An 11001-nucleotide genomic window follows, 5' to 3' on the forward strand; every position below is an offset into this window, starting at 1 on the left:
GCAGTGTGCTCCGGTGGGTGACATCTCTGCTCTCTACTCTTAAGACAGGACTGGCCCTTTAAGTCTGTGAGGGTTTTTTTCTTCCGCAGAGGGTTGACATTCTATGACTAAAAGGATACACCATTGGCAGGGGCTGGGCAGATGGCTCAGCAGTTGGAAGCACTGGCTACTCTTCAGAGGTCCTGGGTTCAGTTTTCAGGAACCACATGGTGGTTCATGACCATCCATAAAGGGATCTGACGCCCTCTTCTGACATGCAGGTGTAAATGCAGCAGAGCACGTATACATAAAATTAATTTAATTAATTAGTGTGCTGTTGGCAATAGAATTAGCCTTTCAGACAGTGAAACAACTCAAGGACAACCCTATCCATTTTTTAAATTGCTATTAGGGTTTTTTTTTTTTGTTTTTGAAACAGGCTTTCTCTGTATAGCCCTGGCTGCCCTGGAACTCACTTTATAGACCAGGCTGGCTCACAGCTCCGCCTGCCTCTGTCTCCCAGTGCTAGGACTAAAGGCATGTGCCACCACTGCCTAACTCCAACTACTTTTTGAACTGGGTCCATTCACACATCACACTTCTCCCATCTCTTAATAGACTCCCACACACCCACGTTTGACAGCACCGCGCTGTCACGGTACCACGCATCGGGCGTTGGCCTGGGGGACTTAACAGAAGACACAGGCTCCTCTCTGCTCAATTTATACTGAGCAGCATGGGCGGGGGGATAAAAACACACACACACACACACACACACAAGGAGGAAACCCCTAACTGGGGCTGACACTTGCAAATGGGCCGAACTGCAAAAGGCAGAACATAATATCCTGTCTTGAAGCAAACAGGTTCTGCAAAGAGACATCAAGGTAGGGGGTCTGTATCCAACCCATGTTCTGGAGTTGGCTCTTCCTCTTCCTGTGCCACCCCTCAGTCTGTACAGACAGCTTAATCTCCACAGAGCCTGAATCCACCTACCTGCCATCAAGACTTCCTCCTGTATACGCCGGTTCCCCAACACAGCACCCCACTGGGGCCGAAGGGCCACAGCGTTATGAGCACAAAGGCTGGGGACCGCACAGCCACCACAAGGCACATATACCCACCTTACACAGGCTTACCTCCCACCGTGCTTCCCTGTGCTTCCCAGGCTCCGGAGACACTTAGGTCCTTGCAGAAGATCAAGACGACGACGACGACGACGACGAAGGCGATCAGCTCACAGCAGTGCGGTTCTCCGGATCGCGCCACTGTCTTAACTGTTTTTCTGCAGGTTTGGATATCATTTCCCAGTCGGTGTGTTGAAAACTTGGTGCCTACACCAAGAAGAAGGGGAGGAGGAGAAAGGAGAAGCAGAGAAAGAGAACTTGGTGTCCATGTGGCGGTGTTAAGATGCATGTCGTGACACAAGCCTATAATCCCAGCCTTTGGGAGGTAGAAGCTAGAGGGGCAGGAATTCCGGTCGTCCTGTGCTATACAGAATGTTTGAGGCCAACCCGGCATAGATGTTTCAATCCTCTTTTCCAAAAAAGAGGTAAATGGTGGGCCTTTAATCTAGGAAGGGTGACTAGAATAATCCCTGCCCAGCTCCCAAAACAAACCATGAATTAAAAGCTACCCTAGGCTGCAGAGTAGAAACATGATGCAAAAAAAAAAAGGTAAACAGAATGTGGGGCATGGTTGAAGGGAGCCGGGGGCAGTCCTCTCAGAGGAAGCTGATGAAGCATTATCAGACACTGGTTGGTTCTTCCAAACGGATCGCCTGAATCCTCCCACGGCTTCTTACCTCACTATATGGTGCTTCTTGAAGTTGCTCCCTTCATGCTGCCCCGCAAGGGTGCAGTGCATCCATGCAACGTCGCAGGAACTAGTGCACTGGAGTTTGGGCTCTCCACCTCCCAAGGTGTGAGCTAAAGGCTCATCTTTATGAGTTACTAGGTAAGTCAGATATTCCATCATAGCCGTGGAAAATGTGCTGATAGAGATCTCACTATAATCCACAGTGGTGCAACTTGGCACCACCTGGGCTGTGGCCATTCCAGCTCAGTTACTGACGCGTAAATGACCTCACTACCCTACCTTACTTAGCACCACTTAAGAACAGCATGCTGATACATTGGCACTGACAAATTAATAATTGACCAAACAATGAAGTTGTAAGTCTCAATCACTATATGTCACTTCCCTGGCATAGCTTCAAAGTGCATTTTCCTGCCCTTTTTTCAGCTGGGCTGATTGGCCAGCACTTCCCAGTGGTCCTTGACTCTTAGTTCTTGCTCCCAAGCCCAGGTTCCCCAGGCAGGCCTGGCCATACTCAGCTTTCAAGCTGGTCTTAGGGATCCAAACTCAAGTCCTCACATTATGCAGCAAGCACTCTTACCCACTGAGCTAACTCCCCAGCCTGCTTTATCTTTTCAAGAATTAGCTGACTTGCTCCTGTCAAATTAGCTAACTCTGCCACCAGGGAGAGGCTCAGTTTAAGCATTGAATTGTGCCTTATGTCCTGCAAAGGTCTCTTCAGTCCCTTTTCTGATCCCAGTTTTGAGTCTCTATTCTAATTCATATCTATCTGCCCTTGATTTTGTCTTGTTTACATATATCTAATTTTCACGGTGTTTGATCCCTGCATTTCACAGAGCTCTTGATTGATTATTACATGGATGGTAGAGTTAAGTGTCTTTAAACCACGTTGCTGAGATTTTTTTTCCATGAAAAACTACCATATCTCCTTGTAATTAGATAGTTAGATAGATAGATGATAGATAGATAGATAGATAGATAGATAGATAGATAGATAGATAGAATTGTGTAACTCTGGGTGGGACATGTAAATTTAATGGCTTTCTTCCTGGAAGGGTACCAATGGCTGAAAGAGTAACTTATCCCAGCTCATCTTAATGAGTAAAGTAAACAGCTGGGGACAGCATACAATGACAGGGACTGCCTGCAGTAGGCCTGGATGGAGACATCTCAGTAGCCCACTGCAGCTCTTTGTAAAAAACGGTTGTTCCCATTTCTCCTAACCTTAGCCCTGGACAATGGCTATATAGATTTCATTTGTGTGTGACTGTTTTTCAGTTGGCCTTGGAGTGCATAATTATTCTATTATATCTGACTTTCTTACTTCTTTCTCCTGCTCTGGTGAATTCTGTGAAACTAGATGTTCCTTGATGTAATGATTCTTTTTTTTTTTTTTTCAAGACAGAGTTTTTCTGTGTATCCTTGGCTGTCCTGGAACTCACTCTGTAGACCAGGCTGGCCTCGAACTCAGAACTCAGAATCTGCCTGCCTCTGCCTCCCAAGTGCTGGGATTATAGGCATGTGCCACCACAGCCCGGCTGACGTAATGATTCTTAAACCATTAAAAATGAAGGCATAGGAACCCAGAACAGCACAGCCCTAATGGCTCAGATGCATGCTGTGTGCTCTCATCTTGGAAACGATGTAATAACTGTACAGTGGTAGTTCCTGACTAATGCTTTACTTGCAAAAGAAGGTTTGAAGAAATTATTAGAAGGTGAAATAGAGCCAACACTGGGACCCCAAGAAAGGAAAAAGCTATTGAAGTTATGAAAGAAGTTGTACAACATGGCTCCTGGATAAGCAAGTATAGAATATGTAAAATCTAATATTAGTAAAATTAAGTCAAAACACTGGGACTCTTAGGAGAGTCAATGTGTGCAATGTGCAGAGGCAGAAAGCGAGTGGAACTATTGAGTTAAGGGTTAACTTGATTCTTTCTGGCCACTGCCTGGCAGCTTTGCCCATGTCATTTATCATTAGAGCTTCATAAGAAAATGCAAGTAGCTGGCCTCGGAGCTCTGTGTTCTGAAGTATAATAAGTTAAAGTTTAAATAATGATAAGTTTGCAATTACTATTATTTTGGCTATAGGCCTGGGAATAGGGAAGCTTGAAACTTTGGGGAACAATTGTAATTCTTGATTCTTTGTGGGATGTGGTCATTCTTTTGAATTTGATTTGGCAATGATTATCCAATGTCTTTTTTTTTTTTTTTTTTTTTAACCTGCTTTTGGAGTATCAAAAAAGGACTGGGGCAAGAAAAAGGCGAGAGAGCATGAGAAGAGCGAGTAAAGAGTGAGTGAAGAGAAAATGTGAGGTGTGTGTGAGGAGTGTATGGAGAGTGTGTGTGTGAAAGGAAAGTGCATGTGTGTGTGTGTGTGAGATGTGTGTGTGTGAAGAGCATGTGTGAGAGTGAAAGGGGAATGCACAGAGGTGGATATGAGTGTGAGATTTCCAGAAAAGAAAAGTGAGTAAGAGGAAAGCAGAGTGCGTAGAAGAATGCAGAGTGTGTGCAGCCTCAAGCTGTGAGCGAATGGACAAGCAAGAAAGGGAGCAGAGAAGAGAGAGAAAAGAGAGAAGTAAGAAAGTCAGATATAATAGAATAATTATGCACTCCAAGGCCAACTGAAAAGCAGTCTCACACACAAATGAAATCTATACAGCCGTTGTCCAGCGCTAAGGTTAGGGGAAATGGGAACAATTGTTTTTTACAAAGAGCTGCTGCTGGCTACTGAGGTGTCTCCATCCAGGCCTACTGCAGGCAGTCCCTTATTTCAGATGGTGGGTCCCTGGAGGGATGTGTCTCCTGCTTCTCAGGGTCCCAGACGCCATCCTTTTCTAGAAAGAGCTACTGCGGGCTTCTGAGATGTTTCCATTCCGGCCTACTGCAGGCAGTCCCTGTCATTGTATGCTGTCCCCACCAGTGAACTTCTTAGGTATATTCATGGATGTTGGACAACTACAGTCACTTGCACTTTTCCAAAGTCACTAATCTCTGCCTACCTACCAAACTGTCTTATAACATTGTATTAATCAGGGTTCTCTATAGGAACAAAACTTACAGTGTGTGTGTGTGTGTGTGTGTGTGTATGTGTGTCTGTGTGTATGTGTCTGTGTGTGTGTTTATGTATGTAGACCACCAATGACTGTCTACTAACAGAAAGTCCCAGAATCCAGTAGTTTCGTTCAGTCCACGAGGCTGGACGTCTCAGCTGGTCTTCGGTCCACTCCAGAGTCCTGAAGAAGGAGGTTCTGATGCCAGTGAAGGAATGAATTTGCTAGTAAAGCAAGACTGTGCAGGCAAAGACGGAACAAGCGTCCCTCGTCTATGTCCCTTATATAGGTTGCTAGCAGAAGGTATAGTCTGGATTAAAGAGGGCTCTTCCAACCTCAAAAGATTGGGATTCAAGGTCTACCTTCCCATCCTAAAGATCCAGATTAGAAGTGGGCCTTCCCACTTCAAATGGTTTAATTAAAATAAATAAATAAGGGCTGGAAAGATGGCTCAGTGGTTAAGAGCACTGACTACTCCTCTAAAGGTCCTGAGTTCAAATCCCAGAAACCCAGAATCCCTCACAACCATCTGTAATGAGATCTGATGCATTCTTCTGGTGTGTCTGAAGACAGCTACAATGTACTTACATAGAATAAATAAATAAATCTTTAAAAAATAAATAAACAAATAAATGAACAAAACCTCTCATAGGTGTGTCCAGTCATTTGGGTTTTAGTTAATTCCAGACACAGTCAAGTTGACAAGACATTGAGTGGGAAGGTTAATGAGGAAGTCCCTGAAACTGACCATATTCACCAGGACCCTCCCTGCCGGAGCAAGCAGAAAAGCTGAATACCTCTCAAGAGAACAGAGCTGAGCTGCAAAAAAGACTGAGACCAGAGCAGCAGCCTGGAAGAAGTAGAAGCCAGCCATGCTGCCTGGAAGAGGTTTAACCCAGAGTCACTCAGAAGCACACTCTCCAGCCAGCTGAGCTGTGCGGTGTGCTCCAGGCTTCCAGCTTTGTGAGCTGTCGCCCATGCTGGAGTGGGTCTTTATGTCATGGTCTTTATGGAGCTGAGGTCTTTGAGTCATTTCTGCTCTCGTAAGTAACCCCAATAAAACTCCTGGTTCACCAAGTTGAACGTTGGTGGTCCCAGTGCTTTGGTGTGCCGAGGGGGTCTCTGCCTGGGGTGAGTAGATGTGTGTTGAATCTCCCTAGCAAAGGTCTGTTACATAACACTGGCTCCTGCTTACATGACTCTACATCTCCTACAGACCTGATGCAACCTGATAGAACTAGCCTTTACCCTTCCTGGGGATCATGCTGGTCTTGGAAAATACTGCGAGCATGACTTAGAACAAATAAATGGTTCATGAAACAAATACACGGTAGTTTGCAGTAAGGTGGAATTATTCTGGTAAGACTTGGAAGAACATTCTCTTTCTCTCTCCCTCTCTCCTCTCTATCCCCCTCCCTCCCTCCTCCTGTGTGTGTGTGTGTGTGTGTGCGCGCGCATAAACATATCACAATTATATATGTGTTTGTTTGTTGAGACAGGGTCTCTCTGCATAGCCCTGGCTATCCTGAAACTCACCATGTAGCCCTGGCTGGCCTCAGACTTACAGAGATCTTCCTGCCTCTGCCTCCTGAGTGCTGGGATTAAAGGCGTATACAACACTCTCAGCCGCACAATTATAAAAGCTCTACCATTGCGGGGCTGGAGAGTTGCCTCAAAGGCTAAGTAAGAGCACTGGCTGCTATTACAGAGGACCCGGATCAGAGTCCCAGCACCCGCACCCCGGCTCACACCTCAATTCCAGCGTCCCTGATGCTCTCTTTCTGGCCTCTGTGAGCACTGCACCCACGTGGTACACAACCCTGCTGGCAAAACACTCCTACACATAAAATAAAAAAAAACCAATAAAGCACTGTCGTCTCTGCCCACGGGATTCTGGTAGTGCCACCAGGAAGACCAACAAAGCTTATGAGGAGCCCCTTAGAAGAAAGGCTGTGGCTGATGTTACCCACAGCTGGATGCTCTCGCGCCAGCAGGGACTCTCCAGTTGTGATACGGGACGCTCTGGAAAGCAGATGGAACCACAAAGCTTTATACAGATCATAAACTCTTGTGGGAAGGGATTAGAGAAATTAATAAGACCAGTCTCAGAGCCCTGGGGCAAAAAAGTTCTCAAAGGCCCTCAAGCGGTCAGCTAGTCAACTGCTAAAGCTGGAATAGGTTTGTCCTGCCATGTGGTGGTGAGGGTGGGGGTCGGGGAGCCCTGGGGGTACGGGAGGCTGTGATTTCCTAGGCCGCCTTTCCGTCCAGCGGAAATAAGGAGGCAACAACGAGCTCTTCCCCATGCAGTTTAATCAGGAACCTTGTAATCTTGCTTCTTACATCTTACTTATTTCTATCTTACTACTTACATCTTACTACTTCTATTTTACTACTTACATCTTACTTCTTACATCTTTCTACTCTCTTCTTACTTACTCCTATTTCCTACTTACTCCTGTTCCCTACATCTTACTTACTCCTATTCTTACATACATCTTACTTCTATTCTATTTCTATCCTTTACATCTTACTTCTATCCTTACATACTTACTCCTAATTCTGACATCTTACTTCTATTTTATTTCTATCCTTACATCTTACTTCTATCCTTACAACTTACTTCTACCCTTACATACTTACTCCTAATTATTATATCCAGCCCCCAGCCCTTGTGGATTAAATACTTTCCCTGGTCCCAATCAGCATCGGCTACGTGGCAAAGCACAATAGGCTGCGGGAAATCATGCCAGCTTGCATCACAAACTAGAGGCACACAGCTTTTCCAACTAAGGGCTTGTTTATCAATGCTCTCTGCTCTGGCCGGAGACCAGGTGTTCAATATGTATATAGGGTGGCAGCTGTGGCTTCCCACAGGGAGTCATGGTCAAGCAGTCAGTTTATAAATCTCCATGAGGCACATAAGCTCACTGGAAGCTGGGCTTCTGCCAGGGCCTCCTCTCCCTACATTAGGTCTGCCTTTCGATACCTTTACAGTTCCTGCTTCCGTCTTTATCTCCTTTGGTTCTTTTATACAGTACAATGATGGAGCCACATGACTCTGGGTGATACCGTCATGCAAACATCACGGAGTGCACTCGCTCTAGCCCTTGTGCTACGGCTTCCTCCCTGTGCTCTGTGGTCCAGCACAGCCGTGTAAGGTCTCCACCAGTGAAAGAACCAATAAATGACTGGTGTCACCAGTAAGTAGTATCTTTAGACTATTCATTAAGTTCTTGCCTACATTAACTTAGTTAATCTGCTTACAGCCATCGTCCCACTTGACAAAGAACACTGAAGCACAGAGCATCACAAGCCAGCATGTGCCACACTTGCAGATCCTGGAACGCGTGCACGAGCCACGCTTGCAGATCCTGCAACGGGGATGAACAGTGGAAGCAGATAACTGACTCCCACAAGTTGCTCTCTGGCCCCCACATGTGTGCATACATGTGCCTACACAAAATAAATGAACAAATATAAAACCTAAACCTAGAGACCCTACAGAACTTTGTCGAGAAAGGCAGCTGGAAATAGGATATTCTCATCCCATGACTGTTCATCTTTCTGTCTCTCTCTATGTATAAGTATTGTTAGGTCTCAAACCCAGGGCAAATGGCTGAGGTGCCTGTTTAACAATATCAAATATCACTTGGGAGGCAGAGGCAGGCAGATTTCTGAGTTCGAGGCCAGCCTGGTCTACAAAGTGAGTTCCAGGACAGCCAGGGCTATACAGAGAAACCCTGTCTCGAAAAACCAAAAGAATAAAAAAAACAAAAAAACAAAAAAGCAAAAAACAAGAGCGGTGGTGGCACATGCCTTTAATCCCAGCACTTGGGAGGCAGAGGCGGCGGATTTCTGAGTTTGAGGCCAGCCTGGTCTACAAAGTGAGCTCCAGGACATCCAGGGCTATACAGAGAAACCCTGTCTCGAAAAACAAAAACAAAAACAAACAAACAAACAAAAAAAACAAACAATATCAAAGCAGACACTGGCAGGTGAGTTCTCTGCAGGTACCAGCCAGCACATACCACCCCCTACCCTGACATCTCCAGCCCCTGAGCTTCACTTTCCTTCCCCCCAGCTTCTCTGATTTCTACATAGCCCAGTCATTTTGGCTACGCAGCCTCTTAGCGCTCTTGGTCTCTGGGTTCCATTCTTTCTTCTCTTACTCCTTGCTCCCTCCTGTCATGGCCTGGTTTAGTCTGGCTGTGCTGTCTATCCCTCATATCTACAATAAATCTTCTCCTCAATCCATACCTAGAACCATGATGTTTATTATTATTATTATTATTATTATTATTCACATACCCCAGCCCAGCCACTCCACTGTTACGTAGGTACCCAAGAGAAATGGATTATCAGTGGATGGTCACAATAGCATTATTCATAATTACTAAAAAGTGCGTGACAACATCCATCAGTTGGTAGACAGTTGAGATGGGATGGGTCCATAAAACGGAATATCATTAAGTAAGACAAGGGGCCAATGACCAGCAAGTGCCTCATTATAGATGATACTTAAGACAGAGGCTCAGTGCGGTTGAGCACATTTGAGCATCAGCGGCAAATTCCCAAAGAGGCTGAGTAAGAATTCCTCAGGAAGGAGAGTAGATTGCGAAAAGACAAGAGTCTGTGGCTGAACTTGGAGGGTCCCAACATGTAGTGGCCTGGATGGGAGAAAGGGCCTGCAAAGGAGTCTAGGAATGAAGGTTTGGTAGGTAGAAGCTGATACCGTAAGGAGATGTTGCTGATCAAAGTAGTCTTTATACAAAGTGACTGGAGGCTATATTCTTAGAAGCTATGAGCACGCTCAGTTCAGGACTGTAATGGGCCAAGTTTAAGTCACCTAAAAGAATTAACCATAGTGGTTTGGTGACCTTGGCTGGTCCTCCATAAGTTTCTCCACTGAGTTTTAGATAAAGGGGGGAAAAAAGGACAATTTTCAGGGCATGGTAACATGGGAATTATACCTGGAAAATACCTAGTAGCTAATGCTGTCTCAAATATTAACCTGTTAATAGCCTAGAGCAATGAACAGTTACTATGTCATGTTATTTTTAAAGTAAAGAACCTAGGAGTCCTGTGGCTTTGGCTCAGAGTGTCTCACGAGATGCCAGCCAACACTCGTTTTCAGAATGGCTGATGGAGCTGAAGATGACCCGGTCACAGCCGCTTTCCCCCAACGTAAAGCAATCCAAGACAGGCTGAAGTCACCAATGCCCTTGACTCCCCAGGCTTGGAAGACCTGCTAGACACCATTGGGTTGAAGAAAAAACATTACTCAGAGTACTCAGAGGAGAGAACTGACTGGGAGTTGAGAATGACCTTGGGGGTCTCCAGCCCCAGAGCAGTGGACGCAGGGGAGAGCCCTCAGCAGTGAGCAGAGAAGTCCTCCCTGTTCTCAACCAGAACACGGCAGCAGAAGTTCCTGACCTCAGAGAAAGGCAGGAGAGGAGGTCCTTGCAGAGCCTGGGGTAAGAATGCGGCCCATGGTCCCAGAAGACAGTATAGCACACCTCATCCAGCGCTGAGCACAGACTCGCCTACACCGCTGGCTACTGTGTGTGAGAAACAAAGCCACACTCCATCGATGTAGTGACAAAAAGGCTTTTAGGGACGTCTCTAGTGCCAAGTGATAAGCCCCAAGCCCCCAGAAGGCTAACGGTAGCATCTAAGGATAAGAAGCCACTACAGCACACAACATGGTTGACCCTTCTGTAGCCTGACCAGGGAGAAGCCTCAGCCCCCAAAGCCAAGACTTTGCCGCCTTTGTGCTCTGATTCTGCAATAGTAATCTCAAGCCGAAGACCGACCGGAGCTTGGTTCTGATAGGACAAACAGTAACATATCAGAAAACACACACGCACAGGCTTCAAGGTCAGGATGTTTTCCCAGCCATCAAACAAAGGATCCTTTACTTACCTTACAATATTAATGTAAAATGTAACCAGCAGAATTCAGGATAAGTACTAAAAGTGATACTTTCTTATCAATAAAATGATGGGCAAAGAAGTATTGAATTTTTTTTTATATTTCACATCAGAGATGAAATACCAAACTTAGAGGGATTCCCTCCCTTGGTGTCCTCTCCCTCTCCCTCTCCCTCTCCCTCTCCCTCTCCATCTCCATCTCCTTCCCTCTCTCCCTCC

General features: G+C 45.8%; 1 long non-coding RNA gene across 1 annotated transcript in view; it reads right to left on the reverse strand.

The window, feature by feature from the left end:
* Window positions 1-17: 17 nt before the first annotated feature.
* Window positions 18-11001, reverse strand: part of LOC116081950 — a 22410-nt gene continuing 11426 nt past the window's right edge. Inside the window, exons 2-3 of the long non-coding RNA XR_004115112.1 lie at window positions 1119-1313; window positions 18-107 (exon numbers count right to left, since the gene is read on the reverse strand). This is a non-coding gene — a long non-coding RNA (uncharacterized LOC116081950). The remainder of the gene's footprint in view (window positions 108-1118; window positions 1314-11001) is intronic.

This window comes from Mastomys coucha, unplaced genomic scaffold (assembly GCF_008632895.1).
Source record: "Mastomys coucha isolate ucsf_1 unplaced genomic scaffold, UCSF_Mcou_1 pScaffold7, whole genome shotgun sequence".
NCBI classification, from domain to species: Eukaryota; Metazoa; Chordata; class Mammalia; order Rodentia; family Muridae; genus Mastomys; species Mastomys coucha.